The following is a 17,344-nucleotide window of genomic DNA, read 5'->3' as shown; positions in this document are numbered from 1 at the left end:
CGACCTCGGGTCCCGTCCCCCCCCGCGCTTAGAACGGCGCTCGGCACCTAGTAAGCGCTTCACGAATACCGGCATCCTTTAAATTCTCTGGGCCTCAGTTCGCTCATCTGGAAAATGGAGATGAAGACCGGGAGCCCCCCGCGGGGCAACCCGGTGACCCCGTATCTCCCCCGGCGCTTAGAACGGTGCTCGGCACATACCGAGCGCTTAAATACCAGCATCACTGCACTTCTCGGTGCCTCAGTGACCTCATCTGGAAAATGGGGATGAAGCCCGTGAGCCCCACGTGGGACGACCCGATTCCCCGGTGTCTGCCCCAGCGCTCGGAACGGTGCTCTAGCACCTAGTAAGCGCTTAACAGATACCGGCATTACTGAAATTATTTGTGCCTCAGTTGCCTCATCTGTAAATGGGGAATGCGCGGAGAAGCAGCGTGGCTCAGTGGAAAGAGCACGGGCTTTGGAGTCAGGGCTCCTGAGTTCGAATCCCGGCTCCGCCACTCGTCGGCCGTGTGACCGTGGGCGAGTCGCTTCACTTCTCCGGGCCTCGGTTCCCTCATCTGTAAAATGGGGATGGAGACCGTGAGCCCCACGTGGGACGACCCGATTCCCCTGTGTCTCCCCCAGCGCTTGGAACGGTGCTCGGCACCTAGGGAGCGCTTAACAGATACCAGTATTACTTAAATGATCTGTGCCTCAGCTGCCTCATCTGTAAAATGGGGATGAAGCCTGGGAGCCCCACGTGGGACCCCCTGATGACCCCGGATCTGCCCCAGCGCCTAGAACGGCGCTCTGCACGTAGTAAGCGCTTAACAGATACCGACACTGTTATTATTATTCCCTTCTCTGGGCCTCGGTTTCCTCATCTGTCAAATGGGGACGAAGCCCGGGAGCCTCACGTGGGACCCCCTGATGACCCCGGATCTCCCCCAGCGCTTAGAACGGTGCTCGGCACCTAGGGAGCGCTTAACCGATACCAGCATTACTTAAGTGATCTGCGCCTCAGTTGCCTCATCTGGAAAATGGGGATGAAGCCTGGGAGCCCCACGTGGGCCCACCTGATCCCCCCCCCCCGGATCCCCCGCAGCGCTCAGCACAGCAACCCAACCCAACCCATTCTGCGTTATTCTTATCCCTTCCGGGGGGGAAGGGGGGCGGGGGATTCCGAGCGCTTAGGCCCGCGCTCTGCACAGAGTAAGCGCCCAATAGATACTATCGAATGAATGAATGGATGGTCGGACCCCCGGAGTTGGGGAAACTGAGGCCGGCCCCCTCCCAACCCCCCCGCCCCCGCCCCCATCCCTCCTCCGCTCACCGACACCGACGCCGCCAGCGGGCCCGGACGCCGAGGGGGCGGGGCCTCGGGCCCGAGGGGAGGGGCCCAGGGCGCAGCCAATCATCAGCGAAAGCGGGAAGGGGGCGGGGCCGAGGGGGTGGGCGGAGCCGAGGGACCAGCCAATCAGAGAAAGCGGGAAGGGGGCGGGGCCGAGGGCCCAGCCAATCGGCGAGGGCAAGGGAAGGGGGCGGGGGCGAGAGGATGGGCGGGGCCGAGGGCCCGGCCGATCCGCGAGGGCGAGGGAAGGGGGCGGGGCCGAGGGGCCGGGGCCGGGGCTTTGAGTCGAGGCCAATGGAACGAGGGGGAGGAGAGAGGGCGGGGCCGGGGAAGGCGAGAGCGAGGGGAGGGGAGGGGCCGGGGAAGGGGCGGGGCCTCGGACCTAGCCAATGGGCGAGGGCGATAAAAGGGGCGTGGCAAGGGAACGGGGAGGGGCCGAGGGTCCAGCCAATCGGCGAGATCGGGGGAGGGGGAGGGGCGGGGCCGAGCCAATAAGCGAGGGAGCGGGAAGGGGCGGGGCCGAGGGGAGGGGGAGGGGCCTTGGACCTAGCCAATGGGCGAGGGAAGGGGGCGGGGCCGAGGAGCGGAATGGGTGGGGCCACGGAAAGGAGGGGGCGGGGCCGAGGGCACTGGCAAACGGCGAGGGCGGGGGAAGGGGCGGGGCCGAGGGGAGGGGGAGGGGCCTCGGGGCGGAGCGGGCGGGGCTGGGGCCTTGAGCTGAGGCCAATGGAACGAGGGCGAGGAGAGGGGGCGGGGCCGAAGGGAGGGGGCGGGGCCTCGGACCTAGCCAATGAGCGAGGGCGAGAAAGGGGGCGTGGTAAGGGAAGGGGGCGGGGCCCAGATCGAGGTCAATGGAAGGGGGCGGGGGCAAGGAGCGATGACGGGAAAGGGCGGGGCCAATGAGCGAGGGCGAGGGAAGGGGCGGGGCCGGGAAGAGGGGCGGGGCCTCGGATCGAAATCAATGGAACGAGGGAGAGGAAGGGGGCGGGGCCGAGGGAAGGGGCGTGGAAAGGGCGGTGACGTAGGAGGGGGCGTGGCCTTCCGGGGAAAGACGGGGGCGAGCGCTGGTCAGTAAGGGGGTGGGATCCGCGAGGGGCGTGGTCGAGAAGGGACCGCCCACGACCGTGACGTCATATGGGCGTGACCTCGGGGGGAAGGCGGGGTCGAGACCTGGTCAGGAAAGGGGCGTGGCCTCGACAGCCCTTATGCCCATGACGTTGGAGGGGGCGTGGCCTTCAGGGGAAAGGCGGGGCGAGAGCGGGACGGGGGGCGTGGTCGAGAAGGGGCGTGGTCACCACACACACGTGACGTAGGGGGCGGGGCCACCTCTGTGCCCGTGACGTCGAGGGGGTGGGGCCTCGGGGGAAGGGCCACCCCTGTGACCGTGACGCCAGAGGGGGTGGGGCCTCGGGGGAGGGGAGCACTCCTGTATCTGTGACGTCATAGGGGGTGTGGCCTCGGGGAAGGGGCCACTCGTGTGCCCGTGACGTCAGGGGGTGTGGCCTCGGGGGAGGGGCCTCTCCTGTGACCGTGACGTCAGAGGGGGTGTGGCCTCGGGGGGAGGGGCGCGCGTGTGTGTGCCCGTGTCGTCGAGGGGGCGTGGCATATGAAGAGGCGGGGCCATCACGGTGCCCGTGACGTCACAGGGGGCGTGTCCCGGTGGGGAGGGAGGCGGGGCCACCCCGGTGCCCGTGACGTCAGAGGGGGCGTGTCCCGGTGGGGCGGGGAGGCGCGGCGCCGGCCTCCCCCGCCCGCCTTCCGGCTGCCGCAAAACTGTCGTAAAAGGGCGAGGGGGGCGCTGGCGCCGAGCGCAGGGAAAGAAGGCGGCGGCGGCGGCGGCGGCGGCGGCGGCGGCGGCACGGACAGCGCGGCGCCAGGTGCAGCCCGGGGGGCGGCCCGGAGGAGGAGGCCGGGGGGAGGGGGAGGGGGAGGGGGACGGGACCCCCCGGGGTGGGCTCCTGTGCGCGGGGGCGGGGGCGGTGGTGGGGGGGGGGCGCTCAGGCACTCATGCATTCATTCGTTCCTGCATTCACTCACGCGTCGCTTCCCGGCCGCGTAGTGAGCGCCCCCTCCGTGCCCGGCCTCTGCCCCCAGCGCTCAGCAGAGGAGCCCCGGGGCCCTCGGTCCCGGGTTCTAATCCCGCCGCGCCGCTGGGCGGGCGGGTCACCTTGGGCCGGTCCCGGCCCTTGCGCGGGGCCTGGGCTGGGAGAAGGGGGGAGGAGACGGGGAGCCTGGGGCTCCGGGGGCCTGGGTTCCAATCCCGGCTCCGCCCCTTGGCTGCTGGGTGACCTTGGGCGAGTCGCTTCCCTTCTCTGGGCCTCAGTGACCTCGGCCGGAAAATGGGGATGAAAACTGGGAGCCCCAGGTGGGACAACCTGATCACCTTGCCCCCCCCCCCCCCCGGCGCTTAGAACAGTGCTCTGCACCTAGTAAGCGCTTAACCAATGCCAACATGATTCTTCTTCTTCTTCTCCGGGCCTCAGTGACCTCGTCTGGAAAATGGGGATGAAAACTGGGAGCCCCAGGTGGGACAACCTGATCACCTTGCCCCCCCCCCCCCCCGGCGCTTAGAACAGTGCTCTGCACCTAGTAAGCGCTTAACCAATGCCAACATGATTCTTCTTCTTCTTCTCCGGGCCTCAGTGACCTCATCTGGAAAATGGGGATGAAAACTGGGAGCCCCAGGTGGGACAACCTGATCACCTTGCACCCCCCCCCCCCCGGCGTTTAGAACAGTGCTCCGCACCTAGTAAGCGCTTAACAAATACCAACATTATTATTATTCTCTGGGCCTCAGTGACGTCAGCTGGCCCTCTTCGAAACCCTACTTAAAACTCACCTCCTCCATGAGGCCTTCCCAGACCGAGCTCTCCTTCTCCCACTACTCCCTCTGCCACCCCCCCTTCACCTCTCCGCAGCTAAACCCTCTTTTTCCCCTTTTCCCTCTGCTCCTCCCCCTCTCCCTTCCCATCCCCACGGCACCGTCCTCGTCCGCTCGACTGTCTATATTTTCGTTACCCTATTTATTTTGTCAATGAAATGTATATCGCCTCGATTCTATATAGTTGCCATCGTTTTTACGAGACGTTCTTCCCCTCGACTCTATTTATCGCCATCGTTCTCGTCTGTCTCCCCCGATCAGACCGTAAGCCCGTCAAACGGCAGGGACCGTCTCTATCTGTTGCCGACTTGTTCCTTCCAAGCGCTTAGTACAGTGCTCTGCACATGGTAAGCGCTCAATAAATACTATTGAATGAATGAATGAATGACTGGGAGCCCCACGGGGGACAATCTGATCACCTTGTATCCCCCAGCATTCAGAACAGAGCTTGGCACATAGTGAGCATTTAAGAAATACCAACATTATCGTTATTACCCCAGCGCTTAGAATAGTGCTTGGCCCATAGGAAGCGAGTAAAAAATGCCATTGTTATTGTTATTATCACTCTCACCCCAGAGCTTAGAATAGTGCTTGGCCCATAGGAGGCGAGTAAAAAATGCCATTATTATTGTTATTATCACTCTCACCCCAGCGCCTAGAATAGTGCTTGACCCATAGGAAGCGAGTAAAAATACCGTTATTATTGTTATTATCACTCTCACCTCAGCGCTTAGAATAGTGCTTGGCCCATAGGAAGCGAGTAAAAATACCGTTATTATTGTTATTATCACTCTCACCTCAGCGCTTAGAATAGTGCTTGACCCATAGGAAGCGAGTAAAAATACCGTTATTATTGTTATTATCACTCTCACCTCAGCGCTTAGAATAGTGCTTGACCCATAGGAAGCGAGTAAAAATACCGTTATTATTGTTATTATCACTCTCACCTCAGCGCTTAGAATAGTGCTTGGCCCATAGGAAGCGAGTAAAAATACCGTTATTATTGTTATTATCACTCTCACCTCAGCGCTTAGAATAGTGCTTGACCCATAGGAAGCGAGTAAAAATACCGTTATTATTGTTATTATCACTCTCACCTCAGCGCTTAGAATAGTGCTTGACCCATAGGAAGCGAGTAAAAATACCGTTATTATTGTTATTATCACTCTCACCTCAGCGCTTAGAATAGTGCTTGGCCCATAGGAAGCGAGTAAAAGTACCGTTATTATTGTTATTATCACTCTCACCTCAGCGCTTAGAATAGTGCTTGGCCCATAGGAAGCGAGTAAAAATACCGTTATTACTGTTATTATCACTCTCACCTCAGCGCTTAGAATAGTGCTTGACCCATAGGAAGCGAGTAAAAAATACCATTATTATTGTTATTATTACTATTACCCCAGCGCTTAGAATAGTGCTTGGCCCGTAGTAAGTAACAAACGCCATGATTTGTCCATTCCAAGCGCTTAGTCCAGTGCTCTGCACATACTAAGCGCTCAAATATTATTGAATGAATGATTGTTCTTCTTATTCATTCTATAGTATTTATTGAGCGCTTACTTTGTGCAGAACACTGGACTAAGCGCTTGGAATGAACAGTTCGGCAACAGATAGTTCATTCAGTAGTATTTATTGAGCGCTGACCATTCATTCAATAGTATTTATTGAGCGCTTACTATGTGCAGAGCACCGTACTAAGCGCTTGGAATGGACAAATCGGTGACAGATAGAGACGGTCCCTGCCCTTTGACGGGCGCACGGTCTAAGCGGGGGAGACGGGCAGACGAGATCGATGGCGATAAATAGAATCAAGACCATCGCTGCCCAACAGCGGGCTTACTATCTCAGCTCCTGGAACGGTGCTTGGCGCATTGTAAGTGCTTAATAATAATAATATAATAATGCTGGTATTTGTTAAATGCTTACTGTGTGCCAAGCACTGTTCTGAGCACTGGGATAGATACCGGGTGGTCCCACGTAGGGCTCACCGTCTCGTATAGATGAGGAAACTGAGGCCCAGAGCAGTGAAGTGACCTGCCCAGGGTCACACGGCTGACAAGCAGCAGAGCTGGGATTAGAACCCATGACCTCTGACTCCCAAGCCTGGGCTCTTGTTATCGTCACCCCAGCGCCTAGAATGGTGCTTGGCACATTGTAAGCGCTCAACAAATACTACGATAATAATAATGATAATAACGAGAGGGGTGGGGGAGGCTGGGGGAGGGGTGGCATCCAGGCCTCAGCCCGAGAGTCCCGCCGGTCCCGGCCCCCAGGTCTGCCCCTTCCATGGCTCGTTATCTTATCGTTATAATTAATAATCAGATTTCTCACTGTTAATAATTTACAATAATCTATTGCCCTTCGTAATAACGATCCCCGCGTGGTGGATGAGATTCATTCATTCATTCATTTCATTCAATAGTATTTATTGAGCGCTTACTATGTGCAGAGCACTGGACTAAGCGCTTGGGACGAACAGGTCGGCAACAGATAGAGACGGTCCCCGCCGTCTGACGGGCTCACGGTCTGATCGGGGGAGACGGACGGACGAGAACGATGGCGATAAACAGAGTCGAGGGGAAGAACGTCTCGTAAAAACGATGGCGACCAAATAGAATCGAGGCGAGGTACAATTCGTTAACAAAATAAATAGGGTGACGAAAATATATACAGTCGAGCGGACGAGGACGGTGCCGTGGGGAGGGGAAGGGAGAGGGGGAGGAGCAGAGGGAAAAGGGGAAAAAGAGGGTATAGCTGCGGAGAGGTGAAGGGGGGATGGCAGAGGGAGTAGAGGGAGAAGAGGAGCTCGGTCTGGGAAGGCCTCTCGGAGGAGGTGAGTTTTAAGTAGGGTTTCGAAGAGGGAAAGAGAATCGGTTTGGCGGAGGTGAGGAGGGAGGGCGTTCCGGGACCGCGGGAGGACGCGGCCCGGGGGTCGACGGCGGGACGGGCGAGACCGAGGGACGGCGAGGAGGTGGGCGGCGGAGGAGCGGAGCGTGCGGGGTGGGCGGTGGAAAGAGAGGAGGGAGGAGAGGTAGGAAGGGGCGAGGTGACGGAGAGCCTCGAAGCCTAGAGTGAGGAGTTTTTGTTTGGAGCGGAGGTCGACGGGCAACCACCGGAGTCGTTTAAGAAGGGGAGTGACACGCCCAGATCGTTTCCGTGGGAAGATGAGCCGGGCGGCGGAGTGAAGAATAGACCGGAGCGGGGCGAGAGAGGAGGGAGGGAGGTCGGAGAGAAGGCCGACACGGTAGTCTAGCCGGGATATGACGAGGGCCCGTAACGGTAAGGTAGCCGTCTGGGTGGAGAGGAGAGGGCGGATCTCGGCGATAGCGTAGAGGTGAGACCGGCGGGTCTCGGTAACGGATAGGACGCGCGGGGCGAACGAGAGAGACGAGTCGAGGACGACACCGAGATCGCGGGCCCGAGAGACGGGAAGGACGGTCGCGCCGTCCACGGCGATGGAGAAGTCCGGGAGAGGACCGGGTCCGGGAGGGAAGATGAGGAGCTCGGTCTCGCTCACGTCGAGTTTCAGGCGGCGGGCCGACATCCGGGCGGAGACGTCCCGGAGGCGGGAGGAGACGCGAGCCCGAAGGGAGGGGGAGAGGACGGGGGCGGAGATGTAGATCCGCGTGTCATCTGCGTAGAGATGGCAGTCGAAGCCGTGAGAGCGGATGAGTTCACCGAGGGAGTGAGTGTAGATGGAGAACGGAAGAGGGCCGAGAACTCCGACGGTTAAAGGATGGGAGGGGGAGGAGGCTCCGGCGAAGGAGACCGAGAACGACCGGCCGGAGAGGCGAGAGGAGAACCGGGAGAGGACGGAGTCCGTGAAGCCGAGGCGAGATGAGGCGTGGAGGAGGAGGGGACGGTCGACGGCGTCAGAGGCGGCAGAGAGGTCGAGGAGGATCGGAATGGAGTAGGAGCCGTCGGATCTGGCGAGAAGGAGGTCACGGGTGACCTCAGAGAGAGCGGTCTCGGTAGAGCGGAGGGGACGGAAGCCAGATCGGAGGGGGTCCGGGAGAGAATGGGAGTTAAGGAGTTCTAAGCACCGATCGTAGACGACCCGTTCTAGGATTTTGGAGAGGAAGGGTAGTAGGGAGATAGGGCGCTAACCGGAGGGGGACGTGGGGTCGAGAGCGGGTTTTTTTAGGATGGGGGAGACGTGGGCGTGTTTGAAGGCAGAGGGGAAGGAGCCCTCGGAGATGGAGTGGTTAAAGAGAGAAGTTAAGGAAGGGAGGAGGGCGGGGGCGACGGTTTTAAGAAGGTGAGAGGGAATGGGGTCCGAGGCGCAGGCGGAGGGGGTGGCGCCTGCGGGGAGGGAGGAGATCTCCTCTGAGGATACCGCGGGGAAGGATGGGAAAGTAGGGGAGGGGGTCGGCGGGGGGGAGGGGAGAGGCGGAGGGGTGACTTTGGGGAGCTCAGACCCGATCCTGTTGATTTTCGTGAGGAAATAGGTGGCCGGATCATCGGGGGTGAGAGATGGGGGAGGGGGAGGGACGGGGGGGCCTAAGGAGAGAGTCGAAGGTCTCTCTTTAACTGACGTGCCGGTGGCATCCTCTCGGGTCGGGTACCGCCCGACGGCGTAAGACGACGACGGTGATAGTGAGGATCGTACTTACCGAGCGCCAGCCGCGTGCGGAGCACTGTGCTGGGCGCTTGGGAGAGGGCAGGAGAACAGCGGACGCGTTCCCTGCCCACGAGGAGCTCCCGGTCCAGGCTCATCCTTCGTGGTCTCCCCGGATTAATAACGTTGGCGTCGGTTAAGCGCTCGCTACGTGCCGAGCACCGTTCTGAGCGCTGGGGGAGACGCGGGGGAATCGGGTTGTCCCCCCGCGGGGCTCGCGGTCCCCATCTTCCAGATGAGGTAACCGAGGCCCAGAGAAGTGAAGTGACTCGCTCACGGTCCCACGGCCGCCGAGTGGCCGAGCCGGGATTCGAACCCGCGACCCCCGACTCCGAAGCCCGGGCTCTCGCCCCTGAGCCGGGCCGGATTGGCGTCGAAAACCAGGTTGGGAGGCGGCGCAAGGTAGGAGGCAGAATTCACACCGCGGAGCTGATGCCCCCGCCGCCGTCCCGTCCGCCCGCGCCGTCGTCCCGCTCGCACCCGGGCCCGGAGCTTGACCCCGGCTCCTGTTTCTCCTGCCTTCCGGGGGGGTAAATGGAGCCGGGCAGGTTTGCTGATGATCCCCCCCCCCCCCCCCTTTCTTGGACCCTCCTCGCCTCTGGATCCCAGGCCACCCGGCCGGATCGAGCTTAGCGAGGGGTTGGTGGTGGTGTCGCTCAGACGCTGTGCTAAGCGCCAGGGAATAGGAGGCCTTCCCAGACCGCGCGCCCCCCCCCCCCCCCTTCCTTCTCCTCCTCCCCTCCCCGCTTCTCCCGCCCTCCGCTCTTCCCCCTTCCCCTCCCCACAGCGCTGTGCATATTTCTATATATTATTTATCACTCTATCTATTTTGTTAATGAGGTGTCTATCTCCATGATTCTTTCTATCTTGAAGATAGTGACGCCAGACCACTTGCTTTCTTTTGTTCTGTTTCTCTTTGCCGTCCGTCTCCCCCGTTTAATAATAATAGCGTTGGTATTTAAGCGCTTAGTATGTGCCGAGCACTGTTCTAAGCGCCGGGGGAGATACGGGGTCGTCAGATCGTCCCACGTGAGGCTCCCGGTCTTCATCCCTATTTTACAGATGAGGGAACTGGGTCACGGGGAAGTTAATAATAATAATAATAGTAATAATAACGTTGGTATCTGTAAAGCGCTTACTATGTGCAAAGCACTGTTCTAAGCGCCGGGGGAGATACGGGGTCGTCCGATCGTCCCACGTGAGGCTCACGCTCTTCATCCCTATTTTACAGATGAGGGAACTGAGGCACAGGGAAGTTAATAATAGTAATAATAGTAATGTTGGTATTGGTTAGGCGCTTACTGTGTGCCGAGCACTGTTCTAAGCGCCGGGGTAGATACGGGGTCAGCAGATTGTCCCACGCGAGGCTCGCGGTCTTCGTCCCCATTTTACAGATGAGGGAACTGAGGCCCCGAGAAGTGAAGTGACTCGCCCAGAGTCCCGCAGCTGGCGAGGGGCAGAGCCGGGATTCGAATCCGTGACCTCCGATTCCCAAGCCCGGGCTCTTTCCACTGAGCCACGCCGCTTCCCCTGGAACTTCAGACCGTGAGCCCGTCACTGGGCGGGGATGGTCCCTATCTGTTGCGGAATTGTCCGTCCCAAGCGCTCAGCGCGGTGCCGCGCACCCAGTAAGCGCTCAGTAGATACCGTCGAACGGGTGAAGCGGCCGGCCCCGAGGTCGGAGTTGACCACGCATGTTGCCGTCCGGGCCTCCCGGCCGTCTTCGGGGGCCAGGCCCAGGTGAAATGGCCAACGGGGCGGTGAACAGATAGGTGCCGGAATCCGGTCCGTCCGGCGGAGTGAAACGAAGCTCCTGGCGGCACGGCTTTGCTGGCGAGGATCGGCGAAGACGTCGGGTGAACGGAGCCCGGGCCTACGCGTCAGACAGATATTTTTATTGTTACCCTATTTATTTTGTGAACGAGGTGTCCACCCCCTCGATTCTGTTTATCCCGATGATGCCGTCCCGTTTTTGTCCATCTGCCTCCCCCCATTAGACCGTGAGCCCGTCGTGGAGCGGGGCCGGTCTCTATCCGTCGCCGAATTGTCCGTTCCAAGCGCTCAGTACGGTGCCCCGCACGTAGCGCTGAGTAAACACTATCGAACGAGTGACAGGTCCCGGGTTCTAAATCCGGCTCTGCCACCGGTCTGCCGTGGGACCTCGGGGGAAGTCACTTCCCTCATCTGTAAAACGGGGATTGATAACCGGGAACCCCCAAGTGGGACGGCGACCGTGTCCGGCCCGAATAGCTTGCATCTTCCCCAGCGTTTAAATAACGTTGGTATTTGTCAGGCGCTTACTACGTGCAGGGCGCCGTTCTGAGCGCTGGGGGAGATACGGGGGCATCGGGTCGTCCCACGTGAGGCTCACGGTTAATCCCCGTTTTCCAGATGAGGGAACCGAGGCCCAGAGAAGCGAAGTGACTCGCCCACGGTCCCGCAGCTGACAAGAGGCAGAGCCGGGAGTCGAACCCGCGACCTCCGACTCCGAAGCCCGGGCTCTTTCCGCCGAGCCCCGCTGTTTAGTACAGTGCCTGCCGCCTGGTGAGCATTCGTTCACTCGGGGGTATTTGTTGAGCGCTTACTATGTGCAGAGCACTGGACTGAGCGCTTGGAATGGACAGTACCATTTGTTAAAAAAAAAAAAAAAAAATTAAGGCGTGGAGGGTCCCGGCATCATCTCCTGTCTCCCCCGTTTAGACCCCGAGCCCGGCGTTGGGCGGGGATTGTCCCCGTCCGTTGCCCGATTGTCCGTTCCAAGCGCTTAGTACAGTGTTCTGCACATAGCGCTCGATAAACACTATCGAATGAAGCTTGGAACGTGAAGGGTTGTCGGGAAATGGCACTACGTTGCGCCGAGCGCCGTTCTGACCGCTGGGTATTTAGAGTTTAATGAGGCTGGACCCCGGCCCCGTCCCGCCCGGGGCCTCACGGCCTTAATCCCCATTTGACGGACGAGGAGACCGAGGCCCAGAGAAGCGAGATGACTGGCCCGGGTTCCCACGGCGGGAGGGAGTGGGATTCGATGCCCAGGGGACCGGCGCGCGGCGCGCCGACGGTTGCGCGCGGCGCGCCGGCGGGGCCGGTGTCCGAGCCGGGATTAGAACCCGGGTCCCCCGGGGCCCTCTCCGGGAGGCCGCGCCGCTTCCCTCCTCGGTCGGATTCGGGCCGTCTCTCGGGGTCGATCCTCGTGCGCCTCCGTCTTGGGGTCCTGGTTTCGGCCCCGGGCCGCGTCCGTCCGTCCCGTCTGCCTCCGCGTCTTCTATTCCCGCCTCACTCGCTGCTCCCTCCCGGTTTCTCGACGGTCGCGGCGGGACCTCCCTCCGCCTCCTTTCTCTCCTGCCTCCTGTTTATCGCGCTTCACCGGGATCGGGGGAAGAACCGTTGCCGGGTTGCCCGTTCCGAGCGCTTAGTACAGTGCTCTGCGCCCGGCAGGCGCCCCGTACCGTGGAATGCATGAACCGTCTTCACCCCCTGGAGGTTTAAGCCCTAAAATGAAATATCCGTCGGCCCCCCCCCCCCCCCCCCGGGGCCAGGCTCCCCCTTATTGATTCTCAGGTCGAATATCTGCCGCTGATTACGCTGTCGTCGCGTGAGTGGCGTCTCTCTCCTTCCCGTTCACGCACTCCCTATTTTGGGCCGCTGTCATCCGGTAGATGGTGGGCTATTTTTTATCCAAGCCTCGCCCGTTCCCCCTCGGCGACGAGACCCGGGGCGGCTCGGGGCTTGAAATCGGAAGAGTCTCGTCGTCGCGCGGCTCGGACCTTCGGAGACGACAGATTGATTTCCTCTTCAGGGCGGGCCGGGTTTCTTCATTCTGCCGTTCGGAAGGTGTCGCGTGGGCACTCGGGGGCAGAAGTGAAAATCACTTGCGGTGCGAAAGGGGAATTCGGGTAGCCGTTCCGGGTAGAAGCTCCCACGAAGTAGAGGATGATGATATAGCGGTATCTGGTAAGGGCTTACTGTACTCAGCGACGGGGTAGGTGCCGGCGTGGCTCGGTGGAAAGAGCCCGGGCTTTGGAGCCAGAGATCATGGGTTCGAATCCCGGCTCCGCCACTTGTCAGCCGTGCGACTCCGGGCGAGTCACTTCACTTCTCGGTGCCTCGGTTACCCCATCTGTCAGATGGGGATGGAGACCGTGAGCCCCACGTGGGACCACCTGACTCCCTTGCGTCTCCCCCGGCGCTCAGAACGGTGCTCGGCACGTGGTAAGCGCTTAACGAATAGCAACATCGTCATTATCATTGCTACAAAGATAAACAGGTTGGACCCAACCCCCGTCCCCCAGGGAGCTCTGAGTCTCCATCCGATGAGGAAGCCGAGGCACAGAGAAGCGAAGCGACTCGCCCGAGGTCACCCGGCGGACGCGTGGCGGAGCCGGGATCAGAACCCAGATCCGCCGGACCCCCGGGCCCGTTCTGTCTCCCTCGGGCCGGGTGCCGTCTCTAGACCCATCTGTGGTCCGGGATATTTTGTTCATCCAAGGCGGCCGGGAAGACTTTGGGTTGTTTTTCTTTTTCCCTTTTGTGTCCGGGACAAGGCGACGACGACGTCGATATTTGTTAAGCGCTTACTACGTGCCAGGCACCGTTCTGAGCGCCGGGGGAGATGCAGGGGAATCGGGTTGTCCCACGTGAGGCTCACGGTCTTCGTCCCCGTTTGACAGATGAGTAACCGAGGCACCGAGAAGTGAAGCGACTCGCCCAAAGTCACGCGGCAGGCAAGTGGCGGAGCCGGGATTAGAACCCACGCCCTCTGACTCCGAAGCCCGGGCTCTCGCCACTGAGCCCCGCTGCTTCTCACTGAGCGCTTGGGAGAGTACGACGCTATGCCGCCTGTCTGCTGTGTGACCTCGGGCAAGTCGCTTCACCCCCCTGGGCCTCGGTTGCCCCGTCTGTAAAATGGGGATCGAGACCGTGACGCCCACGTGGGACGGCGACTCCGTCCAACCCGATCTGCTTGCGTAGTAGTGATAGTGACGATTATAGTATTTGGTAAGCGCTTACTATGTGCCGAGCACTGTATGGAGCGCTGGGGGAGATGCGGGGTCATCAGGTTGTCCCACTTGGGGCTCGCAGTTGCCCCTTTTGCAGATGAAAGTAACTGGGGCACAGAGAAGGTAAGCGACTTGCCCAGGGTCACCCCAGGGCTTAGTACAGTGCCTGGCACACAGCTAAGCGCTTGACAAACGCCCTCATTACGAAATAATAATAACAACAACAATCAACAGACACGTTCCCCGCCCACAGCCAGCTTACAGTCTAGCGTCCGTCCAGCTGGCTGCTTCGGAAAACACAGAGGAACCTAAGTGAGGAGACAGAATGTCGCCGTTTCCTGAACTGTAGGAGTCCGATCTCGAACGGAGTTTACAGATATTGGGTGAATATTGCGGGCGGAGGGATGATAATGTTGGTATCTGTTAAGCGCTTACTACGTGCCGAGCAATGGGAACTGCCCTTATCCTAAGAGGCCGGGATGGAAGTCAGGCACGGTCTCGCCGAGGGTTTCAGATCGCGGCGTCGCCCGATTCGCCCTGCCACTAAAGCGTGCGGGAAGCAAATTCAGGTCATTACAAATTCGCGGACTCTAGTGGGTTAGGAATGGATCGATGGACTACAGAGAACCAACCGGCCTCTCTGAATTAGCAGGGCAACGTTTTTGAAAGCAGGGGAAAATACGCGGTCCGGCGTCCGATCGGATGATTCCGGTCAAGTGGGCGAGAGCGGAAGGTGTGGCCATCGGTCACGTCGGCTGCCGCGACCCCATTTTTCCCGTAATGGAGGAATGGAGCCTTGTCATGATAAGAGCTGACAATAATGGCGGGGTTTGTTAAGCGCTTACTGTGTGCCGAGCACTGTTCTCAGCGCTGGGGTAGCCACAGGGTCATCGGATTGTCCCGCGTGGGGCTCGCGGTCTTAATCCCCATTATACAGATGAGGTAACGGAGGCACAGAGAAGTGAAGTGACTTGTCCGCAGTCCCACAGCGGACAGGAGGCAGAGCCCGGGATTCGAACCCATGACCTCTGACTCCCAAGCCTCTTTCCACCGAGCCCCGCTGCTTCCCCATAGACGTGAAGGGTTTATTCATCTCAGTCCTCGTTCTCCCTGGAAATGAATCCCTTTAAAAGCTGGTGGAGTCTGCCGAAGAATAAGGACGACGCAGCGATAGCGGGCTTTGTCACTAAATTTGGACTATTTCTTTCTGTTAAAGAGATACGATTTCTTTCTGTTAAAAAAAAAAAAAAAAAAAGGCGATGACTAAATCCACGCTATCGTACGGTCGCGGCGGTCGGAAGTTCCTCTGTGACAGGCTCAGGCAGAAGGAGGGTGACTCTGACCTTTTACCTGTCGACCGTTTTAACCTTTTACCGTTCGATCGAAGGGCTGAGATCTGTGGAATAAAAAAAACAAGCCACACTTTCGGACAGTTCTCGGGGCTGGAGAAGCCTGTTCACTTGTTCTGTCGTCTGTCTCCCCCCTCCTATATATATATATATATTTTGGTATCTGTTAAGCGCTTACTACGTGCCGAGCACCGTTCTAAGCGCTGGGGGAGACACAGGGGAATCGGGTCGTCCCACGTGGGGCTCACGGTCTCGATCCCCATTTTCCAGATGAGGGAACCGAGGCGCGGAGAAGTGAAGCGACTCGCCCACGGTCACACGGCCGACGAGTGGCGGAGCCGGGATTCGAACCCAGGAGCCCTGACTCCAAAGCCCGTGCTCTTTCCACCGAGCCACGCTGCTCCTAGACCGTGAGCCCGTCGTTGGGCAGCGACGGTCTCTGTCTGTTGCCCGATTGTACTTTCCGAGCGCTCGGTACAGTGCTCTGCGCGTAGTAAGCGCTCGATAAATACTAGTGAATGAATGCTGTGCACACAGTAAGCGCTCAGTCAGTAAGATCGAATGAATACGTTTGCCTGTGGGGAAACTTAGAGACGAGATATCGATTCCCGGGGATTTTCTTTTATCGGATTTGTGCCTTGATCAGTGGTGCCTACTGAGCGCTTACTGTGGACGGAGCGCTCTACTTAAATCCTTGGGAGAGTCCCATCCAAGAGGGTGGATTGACGTGATCCCGGCCCTAAACAGTGAGTTCAGCGCGTCAAGCGCGGATCTAAACTCTCGGGTCGATGGGTCCGTCGGGCCCCGTCCCGTAAAGTAAGTCACTTCACTCCTCCGGGCCTCAGTTACCTCATCTGTAAAACGCGGCTCGAGATGGGGCGCCCGATGTGGGACGGGGACCGTGTCCAACGCCATCTGCTCGTATTCCCCATAGCGCTTAACGAATGCGATCCTCGTCGTTATCCTTCCCGGCGCCGTCCATCCTCTCCCCACCCTCCGCCCCGCCCCGTAAAGCCCGGGAGAGGAGCGAAACGCGGCTTTGAAGTTCCCTCCTTTGCCGGTTACGACCGAATCCCACGTCTTTTCGGGGTGCGGTTGATCGCTGGCTTCAGGCGAGATATAACGGGGTCTAAAAAGAACGGTGCCGTTGTAGAGAAGCGGCGTGGCTCAGCGGAAAGAGCGCGGGCTCTGGAGCCCGAGGTCACGGGTTCGCGTCCCGGCTCGGCCACCCGTCAGCTGGGTGACTGTGGGCGAGTCGCTTCTCTGGGCCTCAGTCCCCTCGTCTGCAAAATGGGGATGAAGACCGGGAGCCCCACGTGGGACAACCCGATCCCCCCGTGTCTTCCCCAGCGCTTAGAACGGCGCTCGGCACGTAGCGGGCGCTTAACGAATACCAACATTATTAATCGGGGCGGCGTTTTAACGTCACCGCGGCACCCCGTTGGGCGGCTCGGTAACTAGGGGGGCTCTTTTTGATGGGCTCAGTTTTGGTCCTTAAGAACGTTCCCGTGATCTGGGGGCTGCGGTTACGGTGGCGTGGCCCCTTGGGTCAACTCACTCTGTCCCCGACGTAATCGATGGAGCCGCGGTGTCTGTTGAGCACTCATTCACTCATTCGTTCGTACTTATCGAGCGTTTGCTATGCGCAGAACGCCGGACTGAGCGCTTGGGAAGGACAGTGCGGCAACAGAGAGAGACGGTCCCCGAGCCCAACAACGGGCTCGCGGTCTCAAAGAGGGAGACGGACAACAGAACGGAAGTAGTCAGGCATCGACACCATCGAGATAAATAGAATCATAGATGTATGATAATTATAATAATAATAATAATAATAACAATGTCGGTATCTGTTAAGCGCTTACTACGTGCCGAGCACCGTTCCGAGCGCTGGGGGAGACACAGGGGAATCGGGTCGTCCCACGTGGGGCTCACGGTCTCAATCCCCATTTTCCAGATGAGGGGACCGAGGCGCGGAGAAGTGAAGCGACTCGCCCACGGTCACACGGCCGACGAGTGGCGGAGCTGGGATTCGAACTCATGATTCGAACTCATTCGGACTCAAACCCAAAACGTGGTATTTGTCAAGCGGTTACTACGTGCAAAGCACCGTTCCGAGCGCCGAGGTCGATACGAGGCGATCGGGTTGTCCCACGTGGGGCTCCCGGGC

At 59.6% G+C, this 17,344-nt stretch overlaps 2 protein-coding genes across 5 annotated transcripts in view; one reads left to right on the top strand and one right to left on the bottom strand.

Annotated features, from left to right (window-relative positions):
* DRAM2 (DNA damage regulated autophagy modulator 2) overlaps window positions 1-1,373 on the bottom strand; it is a 41,759-nt gene extending 40,386 nt beyond the window's left edge. For 2 of the 3 annotated variants that reach the window (XM_029069764.2, XM_029069766.2), the window contains exon 1: window positions 1,315-1,373. The gene's annotated coding sequence lies outside the window, so the exon portion shown is untranslated. The remainder of the gene's footprint in view (window positions 1-1,314) is intronic. The other variant, XM_039912646.1, reaches the window with a different exon arrangement.
* Window positions 1,374-3,178: 1,805 nt separating this feature from the next.
* CEPT1 (choline/ethanolamine phosphotransferase 1) overlaps window positions 3,179-17,344 on the top strand; it is a 66,693-nt gene continuing 52,527 nt past the window's right edge. For both annotated transcript variants that reach the window (XM_029069772.2, XM_029069771.2), the window contains exon 1: window positions 3,179-3,209. The gene's annotated coding sequence lies outside the window, so the exon portion shown is untranslated. The remainder of the gene's footprint in view (window positions 3,210-17,344) is intronic.

Source organism: Ornithorhynchus anatinus, chromosome 7, assembly GCF_004115215.2.
Source record: "Ornithorhynchus anatinus isolate Pmale09 chromosome 7, mOrnAna1.pri.v4, whole genome shotgun sequence".
Lineage (NCBI taxonomy): Eukaryota > Metazoa > Chordata > Mammalia > Monotremata > Ornithorhynchidae > Ornithorhynchus > Ornithorhynchus anatinus.
This window is presented reverse-complemented; position numbering and strand designations above follow the sequence as displayed.